The sequence below is a fragment of the Chelonia mydas genome, chromosome 7 (genome assembly GCF_015237465.2).
Source record: "Chelonia mydas isolate rCheMyd1 chromosome 7, rCheMyd1.pri.v2, whole genome shotgun sequence".
Taxonomy (NCBI): Eukaryota; Metazoa; Chordata; order Testudines; family Cheloniidae; genus Chelonia; species Chelonia mydas.
The window spans coordinates 121863966-121877945 of record NC_057853.1 but is presented as its reverse complement, the minus strand read 5'-3'; the positions used below and the strand labels follow the sequence as shown (position 1 = coordinate 121877945).

The window sequence follows — 13980 nt, the reverse complement described above, 5'->3', positions numbered from 1 at the left end:
CCTAGTCTTGAGATATCCAGTCAAGCTACGCAAGGAGATGTGTTTGTCCCTTGCATACTCCCAAATGTGGAAGTAGGATCAGAAACTGGATCTGGAAGAAAGGGTAAACAGCATGTTAGTTAAATTCACAGATGACACTACATGGGGAGAGGCTGCAAACATTAGTGAGGACAAAAATACAAATGGATCTAGAGAGGTTATAGATACAGCCGGAAAACAGTATGGACAAGTGTAAATACATGAGAAAAATAATCTGAAACATTCAACGATAGGGATATAGAGTGGAAAGGAGGAAGTTGAAAGAAACCTAGGAGTGACAGTACACAGCTAGTTGGATACAGGCATTGCAAGTGGATTTTGAAGTACAGAGGCATCATCAAAAAGAGAGCAGGGAAGTGAAAATTATTCCTTATGTGACCTTTGAGCCACTAAAGCCATCAACTTGTACCAAACCAGGGACTGAAAAACTCACTCACCCACAGCAAATAAAAAGCTTTCCTCAGCAAATGCCACCATATTCTGCAGAACTGATTAAATTGCTAGCTAGTATGATTCTGAAGAGAGTCTGCATTTGTAAGGGTGAGCATTTTAGTCAATGAAGCGGGGTCCTGCAGTGCCTCCTAGCTTTAACTAGCAGCAGAGTGAAATTAACAAGATTGGTCGGTTTCATGGCAGCTATACAGCACTCTGAGGACACCTGTTAAAGGAGCAAGAACCAGCTTTAACAGCTCTGAGCAGCAACCAAGGTAGGTACTTCACCTATTCACAGGGGAGAATAGGAACATTTCTCTGCACCTTGCCTGAAAGTTTCCTTTCTTGAAGTAATGTGATCCAAAGATCCATAACATAGGGTCTCTGCTCTGTGCAGCCCTGGAGACAGATCAGACAACTGTCAGTCTATGGCCAGGGAGGTGTGGCTCCTCCCCACCTCTGAGAAGCCCACGCCATCTGAGAGACTTTCACGGCAGAGGAAATCTATAACCATAGTGTGTCCATGAGGAAAGTTAAGGATTAAGCATTAAGACTGAATACTAACAATCCTCCTGCAGAGCAAGGAATTTCAGTGAACACACTTGAGTGCCAGTTAATAATCCCATCTCTTTCCCATTTACTGCCCATTCAAGGTGGGTTGGATTTGTGGGCCTCATTACCTCAAGCAAATATTTTTTCAGATAATGCACAGATACAGATAAAAATAAGGAAACATAAGGAGGTTCACAGATCCAGAGACACTAGGAGTTTCATAGCAGTGATCTTTCTGCCCATGAAGTTGACACAGCTCAAAGAGTAAGCTGATTTTCGAAGATGGAGTTGCATTTTTTTACCTGAATCTCAGAAGCATAAAATGTCTTCACCACCTGGAAATGGACGATAAAGGGAAAGAAGCCCTCTGGCACCAGTTGATAGACTGATCCTTTATTTCTGCTTTTTCTGAACTGAGCTGTGTGATTAATTTATATTTTGAGAGCTCTGTTGAAGGAAAGTTTCCTGAGCTCTATAGAACCTCAAGATAATCTTTGGTATGAAGGCAAAGTCCATTCCGAGCACCTCTATCTTTACGGAAGAGACAGTATTGGAGAGTCCACATAGCGAGCGCTTCCAACTCAGATCCTTCAAGCTGAAGAGACTGCTTTAAAAAAATGCCACTTCAGTTGGCTAGGAAGTATGGAGAGACACTTTCCTGACTGGTTCAAATGGAGAGCCAGTAAAGCACTGAGAACCAGCTGTATGCGCCATGGGAAAACTCTGGTGTACTTCAGAAGGATGCAGAAGAGACTGCTTTCCAAATATAACATTGGAAATCTGGATAAGATTAAATCCACATCTTGCCTGCGGCACAAAGGACACTAGACAAAAGCAGCTACTTGACCTCTGAGTGTCTGAATCACCAGGACTGGCCTGAGTCCAATCTGAAGTCAAGAATCTCTGGTACTGATGCAAATATTGGGAGACGGGAAAGAACTGAGAAGAGAACCTTGTCCAGCCAGCTTTGGGCAAAGCTCAGCAAAGCTCATGAATACACTGAATTAGTAGAATGATTTCTGGAAGCTAGAAGCACGGGTATTACCTCTTGACTTGATACTGTTCAAGAGCCAGGCACCCACAGTCTGTCCGGATTCTTATGCATTACTGGCTGCTTTAAAAGCAGATTCCTTCTGGATAGAAAGCTGATGGAAGGTCTTTGTGCTACACCAAGGAGGTTGGAGAACCTCCTCGACCAACCTCCTTGGTCAGAATGGGGCTACCAGAAACGCATATAGGAATCCTTTTGGCCACTTGGTCAACAGGGCCTCTGTTGCCTTGGATTTGTAATCCTGCTGGCAAGAAAAGAACCCTGGTGCTTTGTGTGTCGGGGGGAGGCACATAGATCTATTGCTGGGAGATGAAATTCCTTCTCCAGGAGATGAAACCCTCTGGGTGTAATTCCCATTCTGAATGTTTTCTTGCCTGCTGAGCCAGTCAGCCATAACATTCATGCTCCCTGGAACTTTAAGGGAGCAGATTGACAGCAGATTCTCCTCCACTCAAATCCTCAGGAGGGAAGTTTCTCTTTGAAGGATTGTGGACTTAGAATGGGGTGGGGTAACAATCAAAATATGGAATGACTGAGGAGTTGTCTGTCATGATCAGTACATGAGGGGAATCCAGATATGGTTCAGAGCCTTGAGACCATATCAGATTGCCCTCTAGCCAGCTTATGCTGTTTATTTTTGTTTGGACTAGATTCCATAGACCAGGAGTTCTCAAAATGGGGGTCGGGAGCGGTCAGCCTCCACCCCAAACCCCACTTTGCCTCCAGCATTTATAATGGTGTTAAATATATTTTAAAAAGTGTTTTTAATTTAGAAGGGGGTGGGGTGTTGCACTCAGAGGCTTGCTATGTGAAAGGGGTCACCAGTACAAAAGTTTGAGAACCACTGCCATAGACAGTCCTTCACTCTCCGTGAGCACCCAATCCCTCTAAAACAGTATCTATAGCAATAACTCCCCTGACTAGCTCACTTATTGGGAAGCCTGACTCATGTCTGATGGATCATTCAGATGGCGAATGAGTCAAAGTGCCCTCTCAGATGAAGAGAACAGTATTGGGAGAGGAATAGGAGGAAGCTTCGTAGTGGCCCCATAGAACCACAGGCCCACTGAAGAACATGCAACCCAGGAGGCCACTGATCCCACAAAAGATGGCTGCCATGAAGGGGAAGACCTGGATGACCTCCTGAGAGCTGCTATTAATACTAGCAGCATTTCAGAAACACTCGGTGCGGTTGTTAAACCAAAGGGCAGTAAGCTGTGCTGGTTGTGTTGTGCTATGAAAACAAAGTGTAGAAAGCATCTGTGAAACTACCAAGTTGGGCTATGTACTCTCAGCCAGTCTGTAAGAAGGGAGATGTAGGATAGATGGCTACATGCCCTGTCTTGTCAAAGGATCCACAGACATGAGAGATCAGATATTCAGGGGATGGACATATGCCAAGAGATCCAAAAGGTATCCCCTGTGAACTATTTCCAAGACCCAATTGAGCAAGGTCACAAGAGACCAAAACATTGCTAACTGAAAACCACCACTGGGGCTCCACCTTAGACCATGCTGCCTGCAAGTCATGTTTGCTTTGAGGAACCTGAGGTCTGACTGGAGAATTCACCTGCACTGCCACATCCTCCTCCCCACATCTGTTCCATTTTCTTCTGGTGTAGCTGGGTCCTTTCCTGTAGGATTTTATGTACTGGCCAGTACAGAAGGACTCCCAGCTTTGGACTATGGCCTGTAGTCTCTCCTATATTGTTTGCTGGGGACAAAGGTCTCATTTTTCCTACTACTAGTGCTCTCCAACTTGATTCATGGTATTGCTGAACAGCTTGCAATCTGTGGAAGTGGCTAAAAGCAGTTTAGCCTATGAGCCTGCCTTCCAGTCCTGGAGCCATATGTCGGTGTGGTACCACCTTGCAGCCCCGGGCCCCAGCTCAATATCTGAGGGCATCCAGGGAGGAGTCAGATACAGATGCAGCAAAGGACATCTTTTGAGAGAGATGTGCCCAGTTTAACAGACTCTCTCTGCTTGAGAGGTACTGTCAGCCACACTGTAAACCCATGCCAGGATTGCTTTGGCAAAACAAGTGAACACAGCTCAAGCTCCAGAAATTTGTTGCCAATTCAATCTTCCTATTTGTGGGCTCCTCTACAGGAATGGCTGTGTCCTTAACTAGAGAGGCAGGTCTTCAGCCACCTTTCGAATGGAAGCCAGATTTGATTTTGATCGGGTGGACATCTGTAGCACTATTTAGCCACCCTACTCTGTCTTTTGACCTTGTTTGGAAGCTCCCACTCCTCCTTGATAATGATCTGAAAAGGGAAGATTTACAGGAATGTACGGTTCTACCTTGAAACTAGAGAGGTACTATTACTCGGTAATTTCACTTGATCAGACAGGCTTTTTCCTTTTCTCCTTCATAGGGAGTTCCTCTAGACTAGAAGCATATCTAGTACAGATGTTGGCCTTTACAAGCATAGTGCTAAGACAGATCAGAAGGAAAATGCTTATCCTAAATCTCTTTTTTCTGATCTGGGTCAGAATCAGAGAGCTAGCCTTCTTCCCAAGAAGTGTATTGGATTCATACCACTCATGGGAAGCAGATTTCACTTGGCATCTCTTGTCTTACTCCCTTTTCTAGAAGTCTCAGAGCAATGACAGTGGGGAAGATGTTAGGTACAGAGTACAAAGGCCCGTGTGCTTTTTGTTGAAGCAACTAAAGAGCACTGAACATCAGACTTTTTTCTTGTATTTCCCTTGATCCTCCTCGGATAGAGAAGGAGGAGGAAATTTCAGTCCTAGTGTCCCTGGAGACCACTTTGTGGTGGCTCTTTCAAGCAGCTTTCTTTCCAAGAGAAAAGGAAAATTCTTCGAGATGCACCCCCCTATGGGAGCTCAACTGTAGATGCATCCCTCTGTTGCTGATCTGAGAAATTTGGTAGCAGTGTCCATTCAGCCTGTGCATGCTCTGCTTCCCCTTTGTGCTTTACCACGAGGCTAACCAGCATTGCACAGGCCAACCCTCTTCAGTTCCTTCTCTACCACAGAGTTATTGACAAGATAACTCCAAAGTAGAGGGGGAGGAGATGGGTCATGGGGCACCCCTAAGGACACATCTCAATGAACCATAATTACTGCACAAGGTAACTACTACTTCTTTGAGTAGTGTCCCTATAGGTGCTCCGCTGTAGGTGACTCCGGAGCACTACCCCCGCACTGGAAGCTGGGGCTTCGGAGTCAAGTCTACTATGGATGATAGTACTGTGGTGCCAAATCTGGTGTCTGCAGCAGGCGTCTTTGCAGAGCACTATGCTAGGATAGCATAGTGCTCTGCAAAGGTGTGTACAGATGCCCAGGTAGCTGCTCTGCAGATTTCTGATATAGGGATACCCTTGGAGAAGGCGAAGAACGAGACGACCGACCTCAAAGTGTGAGAGTATTGAAGACAGGGGAGTTAAATTGCGAATCTGATAACAGAGTTTGATACAGTTCCAGACCCATTTGGAGAGTCTTAGCTGAAATCAATGCCTTTTGACCCATCTGCAATGGAGAGGAAGTGTCTTGGAGATTTTTTTAAAAACACTTGTCTTGTCATAGAATCATAGAATATCAGGGTTGGAAGGGACCCCAGAAGGTCATCTAGTCCAACCCCCTGCTCAAAGCAGGACCAATTCCCAGTTAAATCATCCCAGCCAGGGCTTTGTCAAGCCTGACCTTAAAAACCTCTAAGGAAGGAGATTCTACCACCTCCCTAGGTAACGCATTCCAGTGTTTCACCACCCTCTTAGTCAAAAAGTTTTTCCTAATATCCAATCTAAACCTCCCCCATTGCAACTTGAGACCATTACTCCTCGTTCTGTCATCTGCTACCACTGAGAACAGTCTAGAGCCATCCTCTTTGGAACCCCCTTTCAGGTAGTTGAAAGCAGCTATCAAATCCCCCCTCATTCTTCTCTTCTGCAGACTAAACAACCCCAGCTCCCTCAGCCTCTCCTCATAAGTCATGTGCTCTACACCCCTAATCATTTTTGTTGCCCTTCGCTGGACTCTCTCCAATTTATCCACATCCTTCTTGTACTGTGGGGCCCAAAACTGGACACAGTACTCCAGATGAGGCCTCACCAGTGTCGAATAGAGGGGAACGATCACGTCCCTCGATCTGCTCGCTATGCCCCTACTTATACATCCCAAAATGCCATTGGCCTTCTTGGCAACAAGGGCACACTGCTGACTCATATCCAGCTTCTCGTCCACTGTCACCCCTAGGTCCTTTTCCGCAGAACTGCTGCCGAGCCATTCGGTCCCTAGTCTGTAGCGGTGCATTGGATTCTTCCATCCTAAGTGTAGGACCCTGCACTTATCCTTATTGAACCTCATCAGATTTCTTTTGGCCCAAACCTCCAATTTGTCTAAGTCCTTCTGTATCCTATCCCTCCCCTCCAGCGTATCTACCACTCCTCCCAGTTTAGTATCATCCGCAAATTTGCTGAGAGTGCAATCCACACCATCCTCCAGATCATTTATGAAGATATTGAACAAAACCGGCCCCAGGACCGACCCCTGGGGCACTCCACTTGACACCGGTCCAAATAGAAGGCCAAGGCTCTCCTCATGTGGAGCGTATGGCTTCACTATTATCCTGATGAAGTTCGTGATAAAAAGTTGGAAGGTGGATGAGCTAGTTCACATGAAATGTGGAAGTCACATTGGGGATGAACTTCAGATATGGTCAAAGCATGACTTTGTCAGGGAAGAACAGTTTGAGGGGCGGGGATGCACTGCTATCACCTCTATCCTTCTAGCCGAGGGGATGATGATCAGGAACACCACCTTCATGGAGAGCTAAGTTAAAGGACACTTGGCCATGGGTTCAAATGGTGGTCTAGTCAATCCTTTTAGTACTAGGTTGAGATCCCATTGTTGGGTAAGAAGACTGCATTGAGGAAAGAGGTTCACTATACCTTTGAAAAACCTCTTCATAGTCAGGTGGAAGAAAATGAAGTACCCCTTCAACCGGCTGGTGGAAGGTCGCAATTGTTGCTAAGTGGACTTTTATCAAGCTAATAGATAGTCTCAATTTCTGGAGTGTCAACAGATCATCTAGGCTTACTGGTAGAATGTCTGTATCCAGGGTGACACATTTGGGTTGGCACCAGATTTGAAATCTAGTCGACTTTTGTAAGTTGGTACAATGGGTAGCTACTTTTCTACTGTGTGATAACCCTTCCTGTACCTCCTCAGAGCAAGATGTCTCATGTGCTGGAACCATGAAGGAGTCAGGCTTTGCGCAGCAGAATCTGCAGGTTGGGATAAAGAGGGTCTCTCTTGTTCTGCGAGAAGCGGTAGGGAGTGTTTGGAAGAGTCATCGGCAGACACAGCCTCAGCTGTGACAGGTAAGGATACTAAATCTTTCTGGGCCATGTGGGAGCAATCAGTATTATGTTTGTTTTTTCCAACAGGACTTTCAGCAATAGACGGAATGGAGGGAAAGGTGTAAAGACAACCCTTGTCCCATGAGAAGAGAGCGTCCCCCATGGAGTGTCACCCAATCCCCGGTCTGGAGCGGTACTATGGAAATTTCTAATTCTGGTAAGTGGTAAACAGGTCTATTGTCTGAATAGGTCGGGGAGTATCACTGACTATCTCCTATTTGTGGTCATGCGGGAATTTACGGCTGAGGCTGTTCACTATCGTGTTGTGCACTCTTGGTAGGTAGGCTGCTGATATTGTGGGAATGCATCACTTCCAGACCTTTAGTGCTTCCATGCACAAGACAAGTGATCTGGCACCTCCTTATCAGTTTGTAATACATGCAGGCCATACTGTCCATCGTGACGTGTGTGTGTGTGCGCCTCTGATCAGTGGGAAGAAGTCAGCACGGCATTTCTGACCACTCTGAGTTTGAGCAGGTTGATGTGAATGCATGTCTCGGATGGAGACCATTTACCCTGCACTCTGAAATCGTTGAGATGTGCGCCCCATCCTACGAGATCAGGAGTAGTGATGGGGAAGGCTGAACAAACGGGATTACCGTATAGACGTTTATTGGGTCTTTCCATCAATTAAAGGATTGTTTAATCTTGGTGGGCATCGATAGTAGTTTATGTCATCTCTGTTAAGTCTTTAAACGGAACCAAACTATGCTCGGAGGCCATGTGCAGTCTGGCATGAGCTATACTCCTGGGGGAATTCTGCGCCACTGTGCATGTGCAGAATTTATGTCCCCCGCAGAAAATGACTGACAGGGAAGCAAAGGGAAGCCACAAGAGTGGTCATGCGATCCTCTCCAGCAGTATGTTTCAGGTGCCCAGTGCAGCAGGCAGAGAGGTAAATCACTGTGGGGCAGGAAGCAGGACTGGGGAAGACCCAGCTAATGGCACCTACCCTGTGCCGGCCTCAGCTACTAGTCCGAGCTGGAGAGAATGGGACTTCCTCTTCCCCTGCATGGCATCCGGGCCTGGGTCAGACCCATCCCCAGATTTCTCCCCCGGCTGCAGGAAGTTGTGCAAACTCCACCTCCCCTGCCCCCCACTTCCTGCACCCATCGCTCCTCAGCTGCAGGAGGAGGGATCCCTGTACAGGGAGCTGCTCCCCCATCCACCCAACCCGCCTGCAGCCAGACCCTCTCACACCGAGACCCTCCAGTCGAGCCTCACACACTCTCAGAACCCGCTGATAAGCCCTACTCCCCCTGCCCTGCACGACCCCGATCAGCCACTCATACCCGGATCCCCACCCCACCCAGCTCCAACCAGTTGCACCTGGATCCCCACCCCACTGAGCCCAGCTCTCCCAGCATCTGGACCCACCACTGAGCCCCACACATTGAGACCCCCTGCTAAGCTCTATCCCCCCCACACCCAGACCCCTCCCCACTAAGCCTCAACCACCTTCACCAGGACCCCCCTGCAGTGCATCCAGAACTCCCCCAACAAGCCCCTGTGCATCCAGATCCCCCCTGCACCTGGATCCCCCACTGAGTCGTCCGCACCCAGACTGCCCCACACAGAACCCTCTCAACCCACCCCTGGATCCTCCACACTTGGATCCTGCCTTGCTGAGCCTGCCTGCCCACACCTAGCGCGCCTGGCATGGAGGGGTAGGGCTCTGGGGTGTTTCTGGGGCAGGCCCAGTCCTTGCACTGTGTCAGGGTTGGGTGCAGCCTCGACAAACCTGTCAAAAACTGTAACTTGAAGGAAGTAGGTTGAGATCCAGACTGTTTCCATCTGGGAAACCTGGACTTCTTTCTCTGAGGTTCATATGACTTATGATGAAATATTTGCGACGAGCAGGGTTTGAACAACGTCTGAGGGCTATACTTTCTCTTATATCGAGGTATGTGGATCCTGGATTCTTTTAAGGTGTGAAGGGAGGTGTCTGTCCTTTCAGCAAACAGTTTTGTCCTTTGAAAAGGAAGGGACTCTGCAGCTGTTTGAACCTCTTTTGGAAACCCAGATCGGTTCAGCCAAGAGGCTCGTCTCATTATGACGGCAATAAAGATGGAATGTGTCGCCGTGTCAGAGGTGGCGCGTGCAGACTGGAGAGATGTCTTCATCGCCCGTTGGCCTTGAATCGTTCCTTGTGCAAATCTGGGAGCTGCTCAGTAAGGGAGCTGAATTTTGAGTAGTTCTCGTAATCATATTTATGCGAAACTGAAGAGTGGTTGAGGAGTATGTTTTCCTGACAAAAAGATCCAGTTGCTTTCAATCATGGTCACAGGGGGTTTAATCTGAAATGGTGCTGGCAGCCCTTTGAGTTGACCGCATCCACTATGATCAAGTTGGGAGGCGGATGGGAGAAGAGGAACTCTATGTCTTTCGCCAACACATAATATTTTTTGTCACCCCACTTACATGTTGGTGGGATCAATGCGGGGGTCTGCCATATGATTTTGGCAGCATCCAAGAGTGTCTCGTTAATAGGGAAGGCTACTCTGGACAAGGTAGAAGAATGTAAAATGTCCACCAACTTGTGGTATGACTTGGTCACTTCCTGTAGTGGTAACTGTACTGCCTCTGCCAACCACAACGCCAGTTCTTGAAATAGTTAGCCGTCGATGACAGAGGGGGCATCACCGTCTCAGCTGGTGAGGATGAGAAGCGAGCCTGAGGGGTAACTTCCTCCTCAACTTCAGCCTCTTGTTCCTCCTTCGTCTGTTGAGGTGGAGTTCAGACGCCCTCAAAGCAGCAGCTGAAGGAGGGTATCTCCTTGGCTGCTGGTAGGCCACACTAGAGCTTTGGAAGGCATGTTCTCTGAGCCTGACAGGGATCGTAGTAGGGCCACTGTAAGGGTGGGAAGGGGCCCGGTGGTTGTTACCACGGCTGCCCAGACTACGTGGATGGTATGGTTGTGGTTCACAGCAGAATTGGGCACAATATGGAGGGAGAGAAGAGCGATGGGAGACCACATCCTCTTGCTCACTTTCTGACTTGGAGGATGAAAAAGGTGGTGCACGACAAGAGGTTGTCCAGGTGAACTCGGTACCGGGGCCCTAGTACTAAGCAGAGGCAAATACGAAGTGTCAGACACAGAGAGGTCCATCGCATACCGGAAGTCCTGCGGCGGCTGAGGTGTCCATACTGGCGGTTGTTTTCGGTGCTGAGATGCCTGTGCCAAAGGAGTCGGTGGTGTGGACCTGACAGTATGGTCTGTCAGTGCCTGGCATGCCACAGGCTGTACCAATGTCAATATCCATACCATAGGAGTCTTCCCCAGGGCAGATTTTCTATGTTTCTCATTCCCAGACGGTACCACTGGTTCTTTATCTGTGCCCACTGGTTCCTTAGGCAACCCAACATGCTCTGTTGGGATGGTACCACAAAAGCCAGGGGTACCAGATTTAAACAGCTTCAGTGCCATCGGTACTGATGACACATCGGGGCTTGCTGTGGGGACTCACGACCCTTTTCTGAGCAGCCTTACATGAGTGGCGTGTGGAGATCTCCTTGGGCTCACTTCCCTTAGTAGTAGAGGGTTGTGGTGAGGTTTCCCACCAACCAGGGTCTTGATGCAGCTCGAATAATTTAAAGGCTGCCTCCATAAGTAGGAGTTTGAGCCTCGGTTCTCTATGCTTTCAGGATCTGGGCTTTAGTAGCGGACAAAAAGCACATTTCTATGGAATGTGTTTCTCTCCCAAGCAGCAGATGCACTGAGCATGTCCATCAGTCACTGGGATAAGATTCCTTGCAACTGAGATATTTCTTGAAGCCTAGGGTAGCTAGGCATACCCTGTCCAGACAGGGGGTCGAAGAACGAACAATGTCCTTTTCCGTCTTTATTTTATTTTTTAAGGCAAACATGAAAAGAGAGAGAAAAGCAGCCTGAACAGGTAGCTAAAGATTAACAATTTTAAAGAGGTTAACAATCGGCTAAGGGACAGCTAAAGCTCTGTCTCTAGCCAGGGACCATTGAGAAGGAACCGAGGAGGGTTCGCCCACAAATGGGAACATCGGAGGAAGAGGGGGCTGTTCACATCTAATCTGTGTATTTTTATTTCCTTAGCATAGCTGGATTGAACCAGAAGAACAATACCACCTACTGTATGAGGAAGGTTGTGGTGTCCTTAGGAATGGAGGCCCAGTCAATTCACAGCATAACCACAGTTGACAAACATGTAACAGAGGTTTCATTGAGAGCAGCCTAAGCCCAAAAACCCTCTTGGGCAAGGAGGTGGCAAGTAGGCAAGATACTTTCAGAGAAAAAAAAAAGAAGAGAGACCTACAGATGTGAAACTGAAAGGAGGTTCATTAGGATTTGTAGCCCAATCAAATCAAGGTCATGACAGTAACCTGTGTATTGCCAGAGGACTAAGAGCGGCAGTCCTCCGGAATCCATTAAGTAACAGTTGTGTTGGTTTCCTAGAGAGCAATATGCCTGCAGTCACTGACTTGTTTCTGCAAAAAGTATTGGCCTTGTGGCCCATGGTTCGCCCATCTTGTTAAAAAACTATTAGACTCTCCTTTGCTTCAGCTGACTTTGCCCTGATGTATGTCCTTTATAATTCTAATATCTAAACCTCAGGTGAAAGACATCTGTCAATTTCCTCTGAGACCTTGCCTACACTTGCAGCGGCATATAGGGTACATGTAGCTAGTTAGTGAAAGGCACACTACATCCACACTCGCTATGAGGCTACATGCAGCAATAAAAGGGGCCAGCAGGGGAAATTCCCAGTCCACCTTAATTACACCCTCAAACCAGGGGAGGAAGAATTATACAGCTCTTCAACTCTGCAAGTTTTATTTTTTGATGTTTCATTTTAATATTTATTTATTTATATTTTTGCACTTGCAAAGTTGGACACCCCCCCTCCCTCCATTTGTGCTATTTCTGGGACGCTTAGTTGAGTCTCTGTGGTATTGCTCTCAATGCTCCAGCTGAAGAGATAGCTCCTTCTCTTTAGAGAATCTAGAGGAGAGGTTTAAGAGCTTAAGTCCCTTTAAGAGTAATTATGAACAATATCCTTCACCAGTCCTTAGGCCAAACCCGTAAGAGAAAGGGGCATGGGGCCCTGGGATGGGGAGTGTGGGTTACCGGGGAGATTGAAAAGACTGTCTGCAGGCATGTCTTCCTAAGGAAAATAGTAAACTCTTTAGTATCTCCTTCAGGACCCCAGAGATTGGAAGGGGAGATGGTCTCGCAGGGAAGGGGATCAATCACTTCACCCCATGCTCCCTGCTGCTGGATCCCGACCGAGTGAGGACTGGCCACATAGCATGAGAAGCTGGAGCCACTGGAGACAAAGTTTGTAACAGAAAGGTTGCAGGTGCTGGCATCTTTCACGGCAGCTGAGGCCTCACAGGTAAACAGTGGGAGGCTTCTGTTGTCTCAACATGGATCTTGTCGAGTTGCTGGCTGGGAACAAGAATTTCTTCCTCCTGGTTGCGAAGGGGGTACCTTGCCTTTCCCTGAGATTCAGGAACGATTCAGTGAAACTTTCCTGCTTGCGCTGCAAGCTATGGGAAAAAGTCCCAATATCTATGGAAGAGGCAGGAGTGGGCTTTTTTGGGGGGGGGCGGGAGCTTATGCCCAGTTCCATATCACTCATTCTGGCATGGTCTCACCAAAGGAAACTTCCATGCAACCTGCTCAACCAGCCTGCTCAACTGCATGCAGGCTGGGAGCCTTTTACAGCAGCCTGATGCCTCTGCCCTTTCTGAGTGGGAAAGCAGGGAGAGCTGCTGTTCTTCAAAGCTTTTTTACAGACTGGTTAACAGACAGACAATGCTGAACACATGTTGTTCTGGTCTGCAATGACTTAGGTCATGGTCAGTATTGTATCAGCTAGCTCAATTATTCACTATCACATTCAAACATGAACATTTTATTGTAGACCAGTGCTTAGTGCAAGTAGAAGGGAGAGTGAGGGAGGTGTGCATTGATGGGAAGAGAGAAAGAATGGTAGAAAAACATGGTATTGAGAGAAAGGTTTTTTTAGGGAGGGGGACAGAAGAAGAAAGGAGGAGGTAGAGAACACAGAGTAGGAAATTGTGATAAAGGCGGAGAGAGATGCTGAAGACAACTCAGGAAGAGATACATCACGATCTTATATATAAAGAAGTGGAGTGAAACCAGGGAGGTAATAGTAGAAGAAGAGATGCAAGTTATACTTTTAAAAAAGTGTATTAAATAAAAAGTTCATTTAATTGTAACGTTAGTCATATATGCAGTATCATGTGCCTTTACGCTGTAAAAGGTGTGGCTTTGCTGCAGTGTGGCTGGGGATGGAAAGATGCGGGAGCAGATGGTGCACTGAAGTGTAGCATAGGTATCTTTTACCCTAACTAGCAGTACTGAGTAATCTTCAAGCCCTCTGTACCCTCCTCTTATTCTGAATAGGGAATTCAATTCAGAGTACATTAATAGCAGAAAGATGAGCAAATTTGAGGCTGTAGTCCTTAATCTGTTCATCATAGTCAATGACCCGTATGTGCCATCACACGCTGGACTT

The 13980-nt window shown here is 47.3% G+C and overlaps 1 protein-coding gene across 1 annotated transcript in view; it reads right to left on the bottom strand.

Annotated features, from left to right (window-relative positions):
- Positions 1–13980, bottom strand: part of LCOR (ligand dependent nuclear receptor corepressor) — an 84891-nt gene that overhangs the window by 56115 nt on the left and 14796 nt on the right. The window lies entirely within an intron of this gene.